Genomic DNA, 21,651 nt, shown 5'->3' with positions numbered 1-21,651 from the left:
TCCCACATGCCACGGAACGGCTGGGCTCGTGAGCCATGGCTGCTGAGCCTGCGCGTCCGGAGCCTGTGCTCCGCAACGGGAGAGGCCACAGCAGTGAGAGGCCCGCGTACCGCAAAAAAAAAAAAAAAAAAGTACACACTGCATCATCCTTTACAAATTGCTTCCTTACATACAAGCTTGTTTGAAACTAACCTCACAGCAACCCATGAAGCAGCTAAGGTAGATACTGGCGCCCCCATTTGTCAGTTAAGGGAAGTGAGGTGAAGCCCAAGGTTGGGCTGCCAGTTAGTGGTGATTTCCTGACCTAACCCAGTGCTGGGAGATCAAGTCCCTGGTTAGTCTCATCTTCAGGCTGTAAAGTGTGAGGGACATGGAGATAAACATACGTGATCTTACAAACCTCTGCGGGAACGACAGACAGTACTCAATTACAGTTTAATTTGCAAATCGGTGACTCATGGGCCAATTGGGAAGCGCAGATGGGATTTATTCCCCCTCCACCGTATTTTAGAAAAAGTTTTGGATAGTTACTAAATTTTAAAAATCAGAAGAAAAAGTTTGGATTTTTTTTTTTTTTTTTTTTTTTGCAGTACGCGGGCCTCTCACTGCTGTGGCCTCTCCCGTTGCGGAGCACAGGCTCCGGACGCGCAGGTTCAGCGGCCATGGCTCACGGGCCCAGCCGCTCCGCGGCATGTGGGATCTTCCCGGACCGGGGCACGAACCCGTGTCCCCTGCATCGGCAGGCGGACTCTCAACCACTGCGCCACCGGGGAAGCCCAAAATTTGGATTTTTTAATTTTTCAGTTCTTTTGAAAACATAGAATATTCAGCTAATCTAGGCACCCTTTTCATGGGGGGAAACAGAGGGAGTTGAGTAGTAGTAGCATGTTTTTGTTGTTTGTAAACTGAGTTATAAATTGTCTCCCAACGTAGTGACATAAATCAATCATCTCATTAGACTCAGAGATTTTGCAGGTCAGGAATTTGAATAGGGACACACAGGGGATGGCTTGTCTTCGCTCCTTGATGTCTGGAGTCTGAGCTGGAGGTAGCTCTAACATCTGGGGGCTGGCAGAGCTGTGGTTGGAGGTCCACTTCCAACACGGCTTCTTTACTCACATGTTTGGTCCTTGGTCAGGGATGGCTTGAAGGTGGGGCTCAGCAGGGAGACTGTTGACCCAGCATCTCCATGCTGTATCTCTTGTGGCTTGGGCTTCCTTTTTCATGACATGACAGCTGGGTTCTGAGAGGGAGTGTTCTGGAAGGGGAAATCCCTTTGATGGCCTAGCGCTTCTAAAGTCACGTAGCATCACTTCTGCTGCATCATTGGAAGGGGTGTCAAAGAATTTGAGGTCTTTCCCCCCCAAATCTCCAAAGAGCATGTGCTACTTTTCTTTTTAACCTGATCCTCAGATGCAGATGGTCGAGTTAATATAACTCTTTAGTTAACTGCACACTGTCATCCTAACACCATTGGCTCCTGCAAAGCCGCTCTTATTTATCTTTGCATCTATTTATGTTTTTATTTGCTTTTCCTTTCGATGCCCATCCTCCTCTCCCCATGGGCAACATTCCAATGTATTTGACATTTATCTTTCTGCTTGTAGGTGTTCTGGTATGATATACAGTGCTTTGCATGCACAGAACTTAATTGACATAAACAGTGTTATTTCAGAGATCTTATGCTGTGTGTTACTCTTTGGACTCAGCCTAGAGTTTCTTTAAATATTTGGTATTGGTCAAAGAAAAAGAGATGCTGTTTTTCATTTGGCATTTTTTTAAAGCGTCTGTTACATGCCAGGCACTGTCCTGGTGGATAGGAACATGAGAGTGAATGAGACACAGTCTCAGTGATCATGGGTCATGTCAGGGGTGATCAGTACTATGGAGAAAATAAAGTAATGCAACCAGGATGAGAAGTCTTGGGAAGGGGAATGGGATTGCTATTTTATGCAAGTGGTCAGGAAGGAGTAATGTGAGTCGTTATGACAGACTTTCTTCATCACCGAGCTGTGTGACCTTGGGCAAGTTACTTACCCACTTTGTGTTAATTTTCCTCCCTCTGCAAAAATAGTGTGGTGGTTTCAAAACATGGCTGCAAGTTCTTTGAGAGGTCCGTGTCTCCCTTGAATTTGCATGGAATTGAATTGAATTGGGTGAATTGAATTTGGATGAATTCAGTGTGACTGCTTTGACCAACATAGTACAACAGAAGTGATGTGGTGACTTCTGAGATGGGGTCATAAAAGGCCAGGCAACTTCGGCCTCATTTGTTGGTACTTTTTCTCGTGGAGCTCTGAGATGCATATAAGAACACTAACTACCAAGAATGATGAGAACCAGTTTGGCCAGGCCTCTGGTCCACAGCCTTCAAGTCATCCCATCCCAGGAGCCAGACATGTGAATGAATAAGCCTGCAGATGAGTGCAGCCCCCAGCTCTTTGAGTTGCTCCCAGCCATTTGCATTTTCCCAACTGAGGCCCAACAGATATCACAGAGCAGAGACAAGCCACCCCACACTGTGCCCTGTGTGTCCTGACCCACAGATTCTCTTTGTGTGATAACATAGTTGTGGTCTTATCCCTACATTGGAGCTTGATTGTTACACAGCTGTAGAAAAGGGGCAACAGTTATCTACATCTCCAGGCTGTTGTGTGTCTTACATGAGTTAATGGATGTAAATTTATTTTATTTTATTTTATTTTTAGTGCTGTTTCATTCTTTTTTTTCCACCTGTTACCTATGTTCTATCTACCTATCTATCCATCCAACTATTATCTACCCATCCATCCATCTATTATCTATTTATCTATCTATCTATCATCTATTTTAGAGCAGTTTTAGGTTCATGTAAAATTAAGAGTGGGGTACAGAGATTTCCCATTCACACACAGCCTCCCCCATTCTCAATATCCCTTGTCAGAGTGGTACATTTATTACAACTTATGAACCTACATGACACATCATTATCACAAGTCCAAGTTTACAGTAGGATTCACTCTTCAAGTCATACATTCTGTGAGTCTGGACAAATATATAATGACATGTGCCTACCATCACGGTATCTCGTACAGAGTAGTTTCACTATCCTAAGAGTCCCCTATGCACCACCTATTCATCCCTCCCTTTACTCCCAGCCTCTGGCAACCACTGATCTCTTTACTGTCTCCATAGTTTGCCTTTTCCAGAATGGCATATAGTTGGAATCATACAGTATTTAGCCTTTTCAGACTGGCTTCTTTCACTCAGTAACATGCATTTAAGATTCTTCTGTGTCTTTTCATGGCTTTATTTTTTTTCGCAGAGGTTAACAGAACCTGACATATGTATTTATTACCTATCTGCAGCCACTATATTATAAACCCCCTGAGGCAGAGAGTGCTTTTTTAAAAATAGCTGTATTCTCTGCGGCTAGAACAGTGACTGAAACGTAGCAGGCATGCAAGGGGAATCTGTTGAATGAGTAAATAAGTCAATCAATGAAAAGATTCCTTTTTGCAAAAGTGCAGGTTTGCAGAGTATTCTTGTAGATGATATATGAAAGAGACGTGTAAACTGCAAAAAAGCTTTGCAAATTCTGATAGTTTCTACTGCTGCCTACTGACAAAAGCCCATGTCACCATGTCAAAGGATGATGGGGTCTTAGATTTGAAAGCAGTCTGAGAGGTTACCTAGTGTAACTCTTTAAAATGGCTCTGCAGATCCAAAAAATCTCCTAATACTGCAGGACCACCAGGAAGTCCATCCCCCACCCTTTTTAGCAGCTTAGTTCCTTTTATTCTTATATTTTGGGTTGAAATCTGCTGGCCTGTCACTTCTATTTTTTTTATCCTAACTCTGGATCAGGAGACACAGAGCACTAACTGAATACCTTGCTCTCATGACAACCCTTCGATTATTGAAGATAGCTGGCCTGGTCCCTTTCGGATTCAGTTCTCTAAGGAAAACACCTCTCATTCCATCAGCTACTCCAGATGTGACATGATTCTGAGACCCCGACCTCTCTCCTGAATACAGCTGAGTTTGTTATTGTTTTCCTCCATAAAATCACTCCCCAGAAGCAAACACAGCACTTAAGTCTCGACCTGATTGCTGCAGAGCTCAGGGCTCCTGCCTTTCTTGTTAAGGGCTTGTACGTCTAATAAATATCATTGACATTCGTTCACTTTCGGAGCTTTTGTGTCATGTGGTTGACATGCACCGGGCACACACTTGAGCTTTCCCAACTCTCCTTCTCTTCCTCCTCCTTATTCTTATTCCTCTTTCTCAGTGAAAATTGCTGTTAAGCCCTTTCATCCAGACATTTCCCAGTCTCCGTTTGCAAAATCTGTGTGTAGGACTTGGATTCCTGAACATTCTATCCTTTAAGTTTGTCCCTCTTTCCCGATCTGAAAAGTTATGTCCTTTTGAGGATTTATGTCAATCATCCCATATATTTGCTTTCTCTCCTAGTTTTGAGTCACCTGCCTACTGGACGAGCATGCCTTCTTTATCTCCTCCAGAATTAGTAAGAAAGCCGATGGCTGGTTTAAAGCCCCAGGCAGGCCAGTAAATGATGATGACACGGATCCATCAGTGGACTTCTACAGGTGCATCCTTCTACCTGTTGTGAATCCAGCGCCTGCAACACTTGTCCAGATCACAGTGCTTCCTGTTGCTACCAGAATATCATAGGAAACCTCAAAGCTTTGTTTGCTATGCTAAGAACATTCCCAGTTTGAAACCCTATTAAGAAAAGGAAATCCATGTATTTCCAAGCCTTACTGTAGGTAAACCAATATTATCATCTTCCAAATCTCCATGGCTCCTTGAAGAAGCTCCTCATGAGTCTTGACACATGAGTCTTGACACCTAGCCTAGCCCACCCACCTTAATAGTGATAGTAGCTAAAATAGCACTGGGCGATGCCAGATACTGTTCCGAGTACTTTGCACTCTATATTCACTCATAGATTCCTTACAACAACTTTAGGAAATACTTTGTATTTTTATTCCCATTTTATGGATGAGAAAACTAAGGGACAGGAACATGAAGTAACCTGCTGAAGGTCACTTAGATAACAAGGAATAGAGCTGGGGCACTCTACTTCCAGATCCTAATATCTTTTCTCTTTTTTGACTGTTGCCCACCCACTCTCTATTCATATCTTCATCTTGGCTTCCAGTTTAGCTCTCGACCCTCTAATATGTGCAGAATATCATAATGATTACGAATATGGACTTAGGAATTGGACACCTGAGTTCAAATTCAGGTTCTACCACTGCTAGCTGCATGACCTTGGGCAAGTCATTTAATGCTTCCGTGTCTTGTTTTCCCTATCTTCATCTACTGGTGATTAAAATACTCACTCTGATTGTGATAAGGATTAAGGTGACTCACATATGAAAAGTACTCTCCGTATAGTGCCTGACACACTCTGAGTGCACCCACACGGCAGGTATTATTGCTGTTGTTATTATTATCATCTTTGTTGTTATTAGCTAAGTACGCTATGGGTCTATTTGAAGCTCTGAGGCCCCAGTGGAGGGGCTTGAGGATATCACCTGCCCCATTGGCTCCACCAGACCCTTGGGAGCTCTCCTCCCAGCCTGCCCCAAAGATGTCCAACCCTTGGGTTTGCCCATCCATCCTGGCCTCATGGATTAGACCTGGGCAGCCTAATACCTGCCATCTGTATTCTTCAATGTCAACAATCTACTTTTAATAATGTATTCTGGAATGCTGCTGGAATTTAGTATCCAGGTCACTCTTGCTTTTGGTCCTAGTGTCAGATGAAACAAGACTTGAGTCACCTCAAAGCCTACCCCAACCCTTCTCTGTTTGCTTTTCCAGGTCAAGGGTGGTTATTTCTTTGAGGTTTGGGCTTTGTAAAGTTAGGGGGATGTTGTCCCACAATATCCTCTTCTCTTCTGGCCTTTCATTCTCTCCTTAGTGTTCTTGTTTTACTTTCAGTGGGAGGAAACTCTTTTGATTTTAACATCTTTATTGGAGTATAATTGCTTTACAATGGTGTGTTAGTTTCTGCTGTATAACAAAGTGAATCAGCTATACGTATATATATATACCCATATCCCCTCCCTCTTGAGTCTGCCTCCCACCCTCCCTATCCCACCCCTCTAGGTAGTCACAAAGCACCGAGCTGATCTCCCTGTGCTATGTGGCTGCTTCCCACTAGCTATCTATTTTACATTTAGTAGTGTATATACGTCCACACCACTCTCTCACTTTGTCCCAGCTTACCCTTCCCCCTCCCCATGTCCTCAAGTCCATTCTCTACGTCTGTGTCTCTATTCCTGTCCTGTCCCTAGGTTCTTCAGAACCATTTTTAATTTTTTTAGATTCCATATATATGTGTTAGCATACGGTATTTGTTTTTCTCTTTCTGACTTACTTCACTCTGTATGACAGGCTCTAGGTCCATCCACCTCACTACAAATAACTCAATTTCATTTCTTTTTATGGCTGAGTAAGATTCCACTGTATATATGTGTCACATCGTCTTTATCCATTCATCTGATGATGGACACTTAGATTGCTTCCATGTTCTGGCTATTGTAAATAGAGCTGCAATGAACATTGTGGTACATGTATCTTTTTGAATTATGGTATTCTCAGGGTCTATGCCCAGTAGTGGGACTGCTGGGTCATATAGTAATTCTATTTTTAGGTTTTTGAGGAACCTCCACACTGTTCTCCATAGTGGCTGCATCAATTAGCATTCAGCGGGAGAAACATCTTGACGGGAGAAATGGACTTGAGCCTGCGGGGGGGTGACCTGGCTCTCCCGAGTCTTTCGGAAACCTTCTGCCTCACCCCACCCGCCTTTTAAAAGCACTTCCCAGATTTCTAAGCATTCTCACCCATGTGCTCATCTGTTACTCTCCAAGGGCCACTATCCACAGGGTGTGGTCCAATCATGCTACTATTTTCCCATTCCTTTAGAGATTTTCAACAAATATTTTGATCCCAACATCACTGGCTTGTTTTTAGTCAAGAAAAGAGAATTCCTAATTGCTTTTAGCATGGGGGCTAAAGTGTGTTTGCTCCTAGAGATCTGGCACCATTTCTCATTTGTTTCCTAGGGTCTCTAAATGGAGGACATGCAAGGATCCTTCATTAAAGATGCATGAGGTTGTCAGGCTGACAGACAGCAGGCTCTGCAGAAAGAGAGTTGCGCCTCTAAATCCCAGGTCTTTCTCTCGCTAGCTTGGTGACTTTGAACAAGCCACTTAACTCCAGTTCCTTGTGCTACAATCGGGCTCACTTGCTCCCTGTCTTGTGGGCTTTGTATAAGGATTAAATGAAATGACGCCTAGAAAGCATTTGACACAGTCTCTGACCCATAGCAAGCACTCAAAGATGGTGTTTAAATTGTTACTGTGACTATGTGTCAATCATTTACTCTGATAAGCCCTGTAGCAGGTGCTTTGTACCCACTGTTTCCATGAAACTTCATATCAACCTTACCGGATAGGAATGATAGTATTTATTTTGCAACAAGAATGCTGAGAGTCACAGAGGTTAAGTAACTTGCCTCTGGTCTACAGTTAACCCAAGTGGCAGAACTGGGTCCACCTGCGTCCATAAGTCCCTGATGTTCATGCTGTTTCAGCTCTGCTCCTCGGTTTCCAGTCTATAGTTCTCTGTGCTCCAAATATTTTTGAGTATTTCTTCCCAACTTAGCTCCCAATCCTTCCCTAAACAAATTCTCTTCTCCAGCCATTGATGTCTTAATGTTTGAGGAACATGCTTTGTATAGAATTCTCCACTATCTATCAGTTCATTTGTTCATTCATTCAACCAACAACTCTTGAACCGTGTGTCTGGGGCTGGGCTACAAAGATGAAAAGGTCGGGACTTTGCTTGTGGGGAATTTACAGAAGAGTAAAGAGTTATATAGAAGGACATTAACATGGATGTCTTGGCTTTGGTTACGATACATCATAATGTTCTATGAGATGGACCGCCCAGAGGAATTTGTAAAAATTATGCAGTAAAGAGTCAGTTAGCTATCTCATAAGCCCCTGACCCCACATCAGGATGTGAAAGTGTTGGAAGAAGAGGTGATTTAGTGGGAAGAGGACTTCCTGGCAGAAGCAGCTTGTGTGCTGGGCTCTATGATGCTCCGAAGTGATGGGGCGAGGTGCTTCCCCTCACCTTTTGTCTTTGGAGAGGAGCTTCAGCAGGGCCACCAGGACAGTGGTTAGAAGTTAGAGGTTGCATCATTAATCATTAGAGAAATGCAAATCAAAATTACAATGAGGTATCACATCACACCGGTCAGAATGGCCATCATCAAAAGTCTACAAACAAATGCTGGAGAGGGTGTGGAGAAAAGGGAACCCTCTTGCGCTGTTGGTGGGAATGTAAATTGATACAGCTACTATGGAGAACTGTATGGAGGTTCCTCATAAAACTAAAAATACAACTACCATACGACCCAGCAATCCCACTACTGGGCACATACCCTGAGAAAACCATAATTCAAAAAGAGTCATGTACCAAAATGTTCATTGCAGCTCTATTTACAATAGCCAGGACATGGAAGCAACCTAAGTGTCCATCGACAGATGAATGGATAAAGAAGATGTGGCACATATATTCAATAGAATATTACTCAACTGTTAAAAAAAATGAAATGAATTATTTGTAGTGAGGTGGATGGACCTAGAGTCTGTCATACAGAGTGAAATAAGTCAGAAAGAGCAAAACAAATACCGTATGCTAACACATATATATGAAATCTAAAAAAAAAAGAAATGGTTCTGAAGAACCTAGGGACAGGACAGGAATAAAGATGCAGACCTACTAGAGAAAGGACTTGAGGACATAGGGAAGGGGAAGGGGAGGCTGGAACAAAGTTAGAGAGTGGTGTGGACTTATATATACTACCAAATGTAAAATAGATAGCTAGTGGGAAGCGGCCTCATAGCACAGGGAGATCAGCTCGGTGCTTTGTGACCACATAGAGGGGTGGGATAGGGAGGGTGGGAGGGAGACGCAAGAGGGAGGGGATATGGGGATATATTTATAGGGATAGCTGATTCACTTTGTTATACACCAGAAACTAACACACCATTGTAAAGCAATTATACTGTAATAAAGATGTTAAAAAAAAAAAAAAGAAGTTAGAGGTTGCATTGGACCCAAGTCAGACTCCCATCTGGGATATTTGAGTGGTTAGAGATGGGCCGGCCAGCTGCTGATGGCTGATGCAAAGGAAAGGTGGCTGCATTGGCAGCCTGTCTTCTGGGAGTTTGTCAGGGATAAGGGTGCATGACTATTCTCATGGATCAGACAGGGATACATGTGCAAGACAGCTGGTGTGGGACCGTAACTGACTCTGTTCCAGACGGCTGCCTAGAGCTGAACACAGACCTCAGTTGGCACTATGGCCACATTCCCGGGACATGTGGAAGGAGTAAAACATTAGTGGGAACTAAAGCACTCCATCCCCTGCATCAAGAGAGCTGTGGGCCAGAGCTCCTCAGCAACTGGGGAGAGGTCTCCAAAGGACTCACAAAAGCATCCCTTAAGAAAACAAGTCAGCTTTAAATGCCTGCTGTGCTCGGAGAGCATGAAGCCAATCTATAGAAATACCAGACAAGCAAGAACTCTCACGTACCTCTCACCTTCCTCTCTCCTCTTTCTGACTCCGGGTAGGGGCTGTGTGGCAGAAACCACTTAGCGAGTTGACGGAAGAGAAGCCCCAGGTCCAAGCTTCTCATTTAGCGCAAGCCTTACCTAGGGAAGGAGAAACGATTTAACCTGGAGTCAAATTGGGAGCAAGGATTATTGTGTGAAGAGGCATTCTAATATCTGAAGGCAGACTCTGGTGCTGTAAAGGGACATCAGCTTTTATGAACTAAGAGTGATCAGAAAACTCACTGGATCGTATACGTTTTCCTCCTAGGGCGTGAGTACCTTCCCCAGCTGAATACATTTTAAAGCGACAGTGAGAGCATGGTGAAGTTGCTTTCTGCTTGCACCCCATGAAGCCAGCTTGTTCAGCATCTATGTCATAGCTGCCAGAGAGGTAGAGGAGGAAGCCGTACCACGCGTGGCAGGAGTAGCACAGAGCCGTGCACAGCACTATTTTAGCTGCCTGGAATTTTCTCTCTATTCTCTGCTTTCCTGAATGAACTCAACCTTCAAGGCTCAGGTCAATTCCCACTTCTTCCAGGCTTGGTCACAGCCAGGTCTCTCTCCTCTAATCTCAGCCCTGCTTTATGTTTGTTACTGGTCCTCCTGACAACTACGGCCGACTCAGGGGTCCTGATGAAAACTTTTATGAATATACCATTTTTCCTTCAGTGGGGATGCACCTGAGACAATGATGTCATAGGACCATCTGTGTTCTTTCCTCATACCCTGGGAGCCAGGCACATCCAGTTAGCACAGTTTATTATGAAGCTGAATTGGTAGAAAACAGTATAACAAACATGGTCAGTGGTTGTAGGTAGCGCTGCTTTGGCCTTTTCCCAGCATTCTTCACCCCTCACCTGTCGCAGGATGGCTAGAGACGGTGTCCACCCTGCGCAGCGCTCACCGCCTCTGCACTGACTCTCTTGCTGTTATTTCTGCAGTATCATAGGGCCTTTGTTTGCTGGGGCTGCTGGAACAAAATACTGCAAACCAGGTGGTTGAAACACCAGAAAATTTTTGTCTCACAGGTCCGGAGGCTAAAAGTCCAAGATCAGGGTGTCACCAGGCTTGGTTCCTCCTGAGGGCTGTGAGGGAGCCTCTGCTCCATGCCTCCCACCCAGCCTCTGGAGATTTGCTGGCAATCGCTGGCATTCCTTGCCCTTATAGAAGCCTCATCCTGATCCGTGCCTCCGTCTTTACATGGCATTTCTTCCTGCATGTGTGTCTGAGTTCAGATTTCCCCTTTTATAAGGACACCAGTCACATCGCACTAGGGGTCCACCCTACTGCACTATGACCTCATCTTAAATTCACTAATACATGTGCAATGACCCTATATCCAACAAGGTCACAATCTGAGGGGCTGGTGGTTAGGACCTCAATATGCGAATTTGGGGGGAAGCTACAATTCAGCCCATAAAAGTCAACTATGTTCTCCTCTTGGTACTCTTCCCAAAAGTTCTTGTTCCTAGATTTTTGAGCCAATCTGACCTGTGTCCACACTATACAGCCACCGGCCTCTAACGATGGCCCAGGAACCTCCATTAGGATTTGGGCCAATTGTGCTTGCACCCTTCCCCGCTTTTCCCTTCTGAATGGCTCTCATTTCTTCTCCCAACCACTACTCTTCCTCTCTTCCTTCTGCTTCTCCTCCTTTACCCCCACCCCCCACCCCCACCCAGTCCTCTTTCTTCTTCCTATTTTTTGATCTTCTGGCTTTGTAACTCAGCTTGCGAATTCCTCCCTCTGGACTCCGGTCTTTTGGGGATTCAATGTCAGCTTTCCCTCATCCAGTAGCCTTTGGCTTGTTGTTCTTCTGGCTCCCAGTTCCAGCCTTATGGAATCTAACCTTGACCTCCATCTACTGGCCAGAATCCTGGCTGGGCCAGCCAGGAGTCCTCTCAAGGCTGCTTAGAGCATTTGGCACTCTCACTGAGCCACTCTGAAAGTCAAGGACCAGAACACCAAGCCCCTGGGACAGAACCTGCTATATCCTCATGACAGTGCATTTGCTCTTTCTTTGGAGCACACAGCTAGATTACATGTCCCAGGCTCTGGGCAGTTTGGTGTGGCCAGGTGCCCAATTCAGGCCAACGGACTACAAACACAAGTGATGTGTGTCACTCCCAGACCTGCCCAAGCCTCCTGTGCAGCCCTCCCCATTCTCCCTGTCTCCATTTGCTGGGCACAGAGGACTGGAAGGCTCTGCGTGGCTGTGGGAGGGGTGAGAAGATGGGCTGAGGGTTGTGGAGCCATGAGATGGGAATGTCCTGGGTCCCTGAATCACAGTGTCAACAGCTGCCCACTGAATCCTTGCATTGAATTGTTTCATTGAAGAAAAAATAAACTCTTGTGTAAAGGCGTTGAGATTTGGGGGATGTTTGTTAAGCAGCTAGAAATAATTACCCAAACTGAGAAATCTTTAAGGAAGTAAAGGAGAAAACCTGAATTTTTTTTCTCTCCATGTTGCATTTTCCTCTCATTCATGCCCAAATCTCTATCCTGCACCCCCTGCTAGCTTGCCTGTTCTGAAGAACAGAGAAAGAAAATTACCGCCCCCATCTTTTCCCCTTTGTTGATTGAACGCTCAAGGGTCCTCCTCATGTGTGTTGAGGTCATCTTTCAGGGTGTCAGGGCTATGTTGAAAGCTTTATCGTTAATTATGTACACACTCTGACTTTACTTCTGTGTGTGTGTGTATGTATGTGTATATATACACATAATAATTTATACATTCACACATCTATAAATTATAGTATACTATACTACTATATATAATATAGAAATATATACATAATATGACATAGTCTATGTCTATAATATATTATAAATAAGTTATAATATATTATTAAAATATATATTATAAATATAATTATATTTTAGCCTTGGTTAGCCCATATGTCATTTTTTTTAACATCTTTATTGCAGTATAATTGCTTTACAATGGTGTGTTAGTTTTTGCTGTATAACAAAGTGAATCAGCTATATGTATACTTATATCGCCATATCTCCTCCCTCTTGCATCTCCCTCCCACCCTTCCTATCCCACCCTTCTAGGTGGTCACAAAGCACTGAGCTGATCTCCCTGTGCTATGCAGCTGCTTCCCACTAGCTATTTTACATTTGGTAGTGTTTATATGTCAATACTACTCTCTCACTTCGTCCCAGCTTACGCTACCTCCTCCCCATGTCCTCAAGTCCATTCTCTATGTCTGCATCTTTATTCCTGTCCTGCCCCTAGGTTCATCAGAACCTTTTTTTTTTTTTTAGATTCCATATATGTGTGTTAGCATACGGTATTTGTTTTTCTCTTTCTGACTTACTTCACTCTGTATGACAGACTCTAGATCCATCCACCTCACTACAAATAATTCATTTCACTTTTTTAACAGCTGAATAATATTCCATTGAATATAAGTGCCACGTCTTCTTTATCTATTCATCTGTGGATGGACACTTAAGTTGCTTCCATGTCCTGGCTATTGTCAATAGTGCTGCAATGAACATTGGGGTACATGTCTCTTTTCGAATTATGGTTTTCTCAAGGTATATGCCCAGTAGTGGGATTGCTGCGTTATATGGTAGTTCTATTTTCAGATTTTTAAGGAACCTCCATACTGTTCTCCATGGTGGCTGTGTCAATTTACATTCCCACCAAAAGTGCAAGAGGGTTCCCTTTTCTCCACACCCTCTCTAGCATTTATTGTTTGTAGATTTTTTGATGATGGTCATTCTGACTGGTGTGAGATGATACCTCAGTGTAGTTTTGATTTGCATTTCTCTAATGATTAGTGATGTTGAGCATCCTTTCATGTGTTTGTTGGCAATCTGTATATCTTCTTTGGAGAAATGTCTATTTAGGTCTTCTGCCCATTTGTGGATTGGGTTGTTTGCTTTTTTGATATTGAGCTGCTTGAGTTGCTTGTATATTTTGGAGATTAATCCTTTGTCAGTTGCTTCATTTGCAAATATTTTCTCCCATTCTGAGGGTTTCTTTTCATCTTGTTTATGGTTTCCTTTGCTGTGCAAAAGCTTTTAAGTTTCTCTCTAGGAGGTGGATCAAATAGGATCTTGACGTGATTTATGTCATAGAGTGTTCTGCCTATGTTTTCCTCTAAGAATTTTATAGTTTCTGGCCTTACATTTAGGTCTTTAATCCATTTTGAGTTTATTTTTGTGTGTGGTGTTAGGGAGTGATCTAATCTCATACTTTTACATGTAGCTGTCCTGTTTTCCCAGCACCACTTATTGAAGGGACTGTCTTTTCTCCACTGTATATTCTTGCCTCCTTTATCAAAGATAAGGTGACCATATGTGTGTGAGTTTATCTCTGGGCTTTTCTATTTCTGTTCCATTGATCTATATTTCTGTTTTTGTGCCAGTACCATACTGTCTTGATTACTGAAGCTTTGTAGTATAGTCCGAAGTCAGGGAGCCTGATTCCTCCAGCTCCGTTTTTCTTTCTCAAGATTGCTTTGGCTATTCGGGGTCTTTTGTGTTTCCATACAAATGGCGAATTTTTTTGTTCTAGTTCTGTGAAAAATGCCATTGGTAGTCTAATAGGGATTGCACTGAATCTGTAGATTGCTTTGGGTAGTAGAGTCATTTTCACAATGTTGATTCTTCCAATCCAAGAACATGGTATATCTCTCCATCTATTTGTATCATCTTTAATTTCTTTCATCAGTGTCTTATAATTTTCTGCATACAGGTCTTTTGTCTCCTTAGGTACGTTTATTCCTAGGTATTTTATTCTTTTTGTTGCAGTGGTAAATGGGAGTGTTTTCTTAATTTCTCTTTCAGATTTTTCATCATTAGCGTATAGGAATGCAAGAGATTTCTGTGCATTAATTTTATATCCTGCTACTTTACCAAATTCATTGATTAGCTCTAGTAGTTTTCTGCTAGCATCTTTAGGATTCTCTATGTATAGTATCACGTCATCTGCAAACAGTGACAGCTTTACTTCTTCTTCCGATTTGGATTCCTTTTATTTCTTTTTCTTCTCTGATGGCTGTGGCTAAAACTTCCAAAATTATGTTGAATAATAGTGGTTAGAATGGGCAACCTTGTCGTGTTCCTGATCTTAGTGGAAATGGTTTCAGTTTTTCACCATTGATGAAGATGTTGGCTGTGGGTTTGTCATATATGGCCTTTATTATGTTGAGATAAGTTCCCTCTATGCCTACTTTCTGGAGGGTTTTTCTCATAAATGGGTGTTGAATTTTGTCAAAAGCTTTTTCTGCATCTATTGAGATGATCATATGGTTTTTCTCCTTCAATTTGTTAATATGGTTTATCACATTGATTGATTTGCATATATTGAAGAATCCTTGCATTCCTGGGATAAACCCCACTTGATCATGGTGTATGATCCTTTTAATGTGCTGTTGGATTCCGTTTGCTAGTATTTTGTTGAGGATTTTTGCATCTATGTTCATCAGTGATATTGGCCTGTAGTTTTCTTTCTTTGTGACATCTTTGTCTGGTTTTGGTATCAGGGTGATGGTGGCCTCATAGAATGAGTTTGGGTGTGTTCTACCCTCTGCTATATTTTGGAAGAGTTTGAGAAGGATAGGTGTTAGCTCTTCTCTAATGTTGGATAGAATTTGCCTGTGAAGCCATCTGGTCCTGGGCTTTTGTTTGTTGGAAGATTTTTTATTACAGTTTCAGTTTCAGTGCTTGTGATTGGTCTGTTTATATTTTTTATTTCTTCTTGGTCCAGTCTCAGAAGGTTGTGTTTTTCTAAGAATTTGTCCATTTCTTCCAGGTGGTCCATTTTATTGGCATATTGTTGCTTGTCATAATCTCTCATGATCCTTTGTATATCTGCAGGGTCAGTTGTTCCTTCTTTTTTCATTTCTAATTCTGTTGATTTGAGTCTTCTCCCTTTTTTTCTTGATGTGTCTGGCTAATGGTCTATCAATTTTGTTTATCTTCTCAAATAACCAATTTTTAGTTTTATTGATCTTTTCTATTGTTTCCTTCATTTCTTTTTCATTTATTTCTGATCTGGTCTTTATGATTTCTTTCCTTCTGCTAACTTTTGGTGTTTTTTTGTTCTTCCTTCTCTAATTGCTTTAGGTGTAAGGTTAGCTTGTTTAGTCGAGATTTTTCTTGTTTCTTGAGGTAGGATTGTATTGCTATAAACTTCCCTCTTAGAATGGCTTTTGCTGCATCCCATAGGTTTTGGGTCGTCGTGTTTTCATTGTCATTTGTTTCTAGGTATTTTTTGATTTCCTCTTTGATTTCTTCAGTGATATCTTGGTTATTTAGTAGCATATTGTTTAGCCTCCATGTGTTTGTATTTTTTACAGTTTTTTTCCTGTAATTGATACCTAGTCTCATAGCACTGTGTTTGGAAAAGATACTTGATATGATTCAGACTCTGTCAGCTGAAGTTGTGTTTATGGTCAGGGAGAGGAAAAAATAAAAAGTGAAATCAACAAAATAAGTGAACATTCTTATGGGAGGACAAAACAGGAAGACTATCTAAGGAAACCCATTCTTCTGTGTGGTCTCTCAGAAGGGTATTGAATGAACAGAACATGGACAGTAGGTGAATGCAAAGCGGGACATGACATCTAAGCACAGGATAAGGACAGCTAGAGACTTTAATTAGCAGAATATTTCAGACTTGCAAAAGTTATACAAATAGTTTTACAGAGAGTGGTTTAGGATATTCCAAGGAGGGACGAGGCAGATGTGGCCCAGTAGAAGGAGCACAGAATTCAGTCAAGATTCAGGAAGCGGACTCATAATCTAACCCTAGTTCTGTCTTCTACTATCACATAAATCCTCAAAGTCAGTTACACACTTTGGGTCTTGGTTCCCTTTCCTATCAAATAACTGTAAGACCTCACTTGTAAGCTTGCAACAGGTAAGTGGCCTGAGCATTCAGAACCATTAAATACCAAGCTTAGGCCTCAAACGTGACTCCTCTCATTTGGGTTGCTCTCACCTTGTGACCTGACTTTTGCCATCATAATATCTTCCCTAGATTTGGGTCAGATTCTGAAGGATTTTGAAAGCTTGGCTGAGGAATTTAGATCTGACTTTCCAGTTAAAGAAGAAACTTCAGACAATGGAGACCATTAAAACCTTGAAGATTGGGTTTGTTAATCCCCGTGCCTAGAGCATTTTCTGAATTTGTGTCCTTCATTTCATAGCGTTTAACCTCACTGAGTAGTATGACTAGAGTCAGCCCCCCTGGTGGGTTGTTCTGAGTGGCTGTGACCCTCCCCTAGTCAAGGGAGGGACTCTTAGGTAAGGGGATCTGAAAGCGGGAGGAGGGTAGAGCCAGCAGGCAGGAGCCCAGGGCTATCCTTTGGGGCCTGTCAGTCAAGAACTGTGGGTGTCAAGATGTCACTTTTCCTCTTAAAGACTGATTTGAATGCTCTGCAACCTGATGTTTTTCAAGTTATCATCTATTAACAACTTATCATGTGCCAAGAATTTAGGGGGTTACACAGCCTCTCCAGGAAACCCAGGCACCCGTTCATTGTAGCATTGCCCAGAGATTCCAGCACAGGATGCTTCATACATACATAACTATTTCTCAAAATCATATGGATGGAACTTATGTCCACACAAAAACCTGCAAATGGACGTTTATAGCAGCTTTATTCATAATTGCCAAAACCGGAAGCAACCAAGATACCCTTTAGTAAGTAGGTGAATGGATAAATAAACTGTGGTACATCCAGACCATGGAATATTATCCAGTGCTAAAGAGAAATGAACTATTAAGCCATGAAAAACATGGAGGAAGTTCAAATGATTATTACTAAGTGAAAGAAGCCAATCTGAAAAGGCTACATGCTGTATAATTCCAACTATATGACATTTCTTGTATGAGCAAAACTGTGGAGACAGTAAAAAGATCAGGGTTTGCCAGGGGTTGGAGGGAGGGAAGGCTGAACAGGCAAAGCACAGAGGATTTTTAGGGCAGTGAAACTGCTCTATAAGATACTATAATGGTGCGTGCATGTCATTATACATTTGTCCAAACCCATAGAATGTACAACACCAAGAGTGAACCCTGATGTAAACTATGGATTCTGGATGACTATGATGTGTCAACGCAGGTCCATTGATTGTAACAAATGTACCACTCTGGTAGGGGACATTGATAGTGCAGAAAGCTCTGCATGGGGGGGAGCAGGGGGTATATGAGAAATCTCTCTACCTTCCTCTTAATTTTGCTGTGAACCTTAAACTTCTGTAAAACTAAAGTCCATTAAAAGAAGGAAAGGAAGAAAAAGAAAAAGGACATTGTGATGACAAAACCACAAATTCATTTATACTTTACACGATTAAAAAAATGCCATAATGTGCCAATAAAATGACAATATAAAGAAAAGCAAAATTATGAGGAGACTATGTTAAATGGGGTTCTCATATCTGGAAAGTTGGTGAATCACTGAAGTAGGTGGTCTTGGAGACCTCTCCCATCTCTCCCATCCTGAGGCCTTACTAAAACCTGTAAGGCTGCTATCTATAAATATAGTGGCTGTTGGGCGACCTGATGAGGGTCGCTGTCTATTTAGCTTATTCTACTCACCTCGTTTTTCTTAAGGGGGAAGAGCCAGCACGTGTGAGCAACGGCACTGGGTCAGGCACATATTTCATCTCCACTCCAAATCTTCGCGTGTGAGGTTCTCGCTACTTAAAACCCTCTTTTCCTTCTCAATTTGTCAAATCATGCCCACTCTCTCCTGTCCTGGGTCCAGCTCAGGTGCCTCTGCTCCTTGACTCCTTGTATACTTTCCAGTCCACCGGCCTGACCCCCTTGGAGGTACTCCAGCTCTCACTGCCAGCAGCACTCCCTCTGCCCTGGAACTAGAGAATTCAGCATCCCCTGGGGACCCCTGAGCCCCTTTTCTTCTTTTTCAGAAAAGCCAATGGAGGTGACTTGCCCAAACAGTGCTGGTTAACTGGGCAGAGCCAAGATGGCATGAGGTCTCTAGACACCATGAACATGTGTCCTCTCCCACACGAGTGTGTCAGCTCTTGTGGAACAGGAAATACATAGACCTCACTTTTCCTGTACCCTCTTTAGAAACAGAGTGGGATTTGGGACCTCTTAGGAATGCAGATACTTGAAGATTAAAAAGTGGCAGGACAAAAATGCCATGATAACTTGCCCTTTATTAGTAGAAAGATCTTTCTTTCCTTTTCTTTTTCTTCCATTCTATAAAGCTGGGTTTCTGAACCTCAGCACTATTCCATTTTGAGCCAGAGAAGTCTTTGATGCGGGGTGCTGTCCTGTACATTGTGGGATGTTTAGAAGAATCCCTTGGCTTCTACCCACCAGAAGCCAGTGGCCTCTGTCCCCCAATCTGTAACAATCAGAAATTTCTCCAGACTTTGCTGAATGTCCCCTGGGGAACAAATCACCTGTGTTGAAAACCACGGTTCTGAACTCACAATGAGTACCTGCTTTGTGCCTCGTCTTCCATTCTTGAAACCTGCATGGGGTCCCCACTCCATACCAAACAGTACTCTAATTGCTAGGAAGCCGCTTGGTCTTCCCTTCCCAATCCTGGACCCCTACTTTCTTTCTCTCGCATCATAAGAAATCATGGCTTTGGGGAAGGCTACTTACGGGAAGCCATAAAGTCATTCTACACTCTCTCACCTCGGCTGCAAAGATAACACAATCACATTACAGAGGCAGAGTTTGGGGAACTTCAAAGCTGAGCCAGAGGGAGTGGAGGGACAGGAGCTGGGGAGCTGAGGTCTTATCTATGGCTTGAATGTTCTCACCCTTATCAATCCAGAAGGAGGGGTGCCTAGGGGAGAGGAAGGGGGAATTAAAAGACCAGATTGCTTTCTTTCTCCCACCCATCATTAGATTGAAAAGGATCAGGGAATAAGGAAGGACAGAAGGAAGAAAAGCAAAGTAGGAAGAATGCTGACGGGAGAGTGGATTTTGGGGGAGTGTGGAGGGGGCTTTTCTGACCCTACGCTAACCCATGCTGACCTGGATTGGACACCAGGGTTCTAGAACCAGAGAACCTGAGAGTTAGAAGGTCTTGGCAACAGCTTCATGAGTATCACCCAGATGACAACTGGGCCTCAAGCCCAGTTGACAACTGGACCTTCACTGGGGTAGGTGTGGAATGAGGTGCAGCTGCTTTGAGAACATCTGCCGTAGAAAATGAAGGCCTGAACACAGCAGCAACTGGAATGCAGAAGCGAGAATCTAAACAGGATGAATTTGCTGGAGTTGAGGGCCAATCATTTGTAGGGGTTTGAGGGAGTAGGAGGGATCTAAGATAATAATAATTGCAAACCCTTATATATCACTCCCTGTGTTCCAGACACTGTTTGATGCACTTTTTATAGATGTTAACTTGTTTCACCCTCCCAACAAATTTATAAGATAGGTCCTGCTAAAGTACTCATTTTATAGGTGAGAAAACTGAGGCACAAAGATGTTTACGAATTTACACATCACAGAGCAAATCAGGGGGAGAACTGGGAACTAAACCCAGATAGGCCAGTTGCTAGCACTTGTGTTTTAACCAAGTTAAACACAAGTTTGTGCTCTCTACCACTTGGTTAAGAAAACTTGGGCAGCTAAATGGACAGTAAAGTCATGAACCTGGGTATGGCCTGAAGGAGGAGTAGGTTTGAAGGAAAAACAATGGATTCAGCCTTGGAGATATTGTGTCTGGCATGTGTGTAGGGCACCCAAGCATTGTCGCCTGGAAGGTGGAGTGGCAGTTCCATTCTAACCTCAGTATGGAGGTCCAGGTAGCTGTCCATGGACTTGGAGATGTGGATAAGGAGCTATGTGCAGTGAGAAGAAAAGAAGACCAAAGAACCCTGGGGAAAACCAACAGTTAAAGACATGGAAGAAGAACCAGGAAAAGAGGCTGGAAAAAAATGCATCAGCGTAAAGAGTGGCTCCCTGGAAATTAAGGGTGAAGTGAGTTTCAGGAAGGAGGGCAAGGTCACCAGGGGCAAAAGCTATAAAGAAGTCTAAGATAAGAAATGAAAAGAGGTATTGTTCTTCAGTGGTTTCATGGGTTTCTGATTTGTCTCCCCAACCAGACCGGAAACTTCTTGAGGTCAAGAGCTGCATCCAACACTTTGCTGTGTTCTTCTTTGGGCCTCCATCCTTTCTGATGCAGGGCTAGGCAGGCAGAAGGCAACCGCCGAATACCTATGTGCTGATGGTTGTTCAGGTTCCTGTTGGTTTTTCTCCTTGTTAAGTCAATGCCACTATTTATAAACCGCCCTCACCTGACGAAGAGGATGTATGATGTTCCGAGTCTTCCACAATGTTGGGTAGCCCACAGCCCCTGGACTTGGCATTGCCAATGCAGATGATTAGCAGATGCGGCATCTTGGTCGTCTATTCTTCAACAATAGGGATAAACATAAAAGCTATTGTGCATGTACATGGAATCTAGAACAATGGTTCAGATGAACCTGTCTGCAAGGCAGAAATAGAGGCACAGACGTAGAGAACAAACATAGGGACACCAAGGGGGGAAAGGGACGGTGGGATGAATTGGGAGATCGGGATTGACATATGTACGCTAATATGCATAGAATAGATAACTAATGAGAACCTGCTGTACAGCACAGGGAACTCCACTTCGCTGTACAGTAGAAACTAACACAACATTGTAAAACAACTATACCCCAATTAGAGAAAAAAAGCGATTGTGTGTGGAGGACCTCCTGCGTGCCTGACCCTGTACTGGACATTTGACATTTGTAGCTCAAATCCTCACAATCTGGCAAGCTGGGCATTATGATCTTTCTCCAGATAAAGTGCCGGGATTCAAAGCTGGTTGCCTTGCCCAGGGCCACACCAGTAGGCAGAGCACTGTCAGGATAAGGATCCAGGTCCATCTGACTCCAAAGATGCTCTTGACTAAGCTCTGCTCCCTTCCCTCAGCAGCACTGTCTTATTCCGGTGTCACCATCATTTAGGTGGGTTTTATCACAGCTGCTTCTTTGTTCTCCAATCTTCCATCAAACCTCCTT

General features: G+C 43.1%; 1 pseudogene; it reads right to left on the bottom strand.

Annotated features, from left to right (window-relative positions):
- The window catches only part of LOC132507981 (uncharacterized), a 130,317-nt pseudogene extending 109,316 nt beyond the window's left edge, over window positions 1-21,001 (bottom strand).
- Window positions 21,002-21,651: the final 650 nt, after the last annotated feature.

This window comes from Lagenorhynchus albirostris, chromosome 17, assembly GCF_949774975.1.
Source record: "Lagenorhynchus albirostris chromosome 17, mLagAlb1.1, whole genome shotgun sequence".
NCBI lineage: Eukaryota > Metazoa > Chordata > Mammalia > Artiodactyla > Delphinidae > Lagenorhynchus > Lagenorhynchus albirostris.
This window is presented reverse-complemented; position numbering and strand designations above follow the sequence as displayed.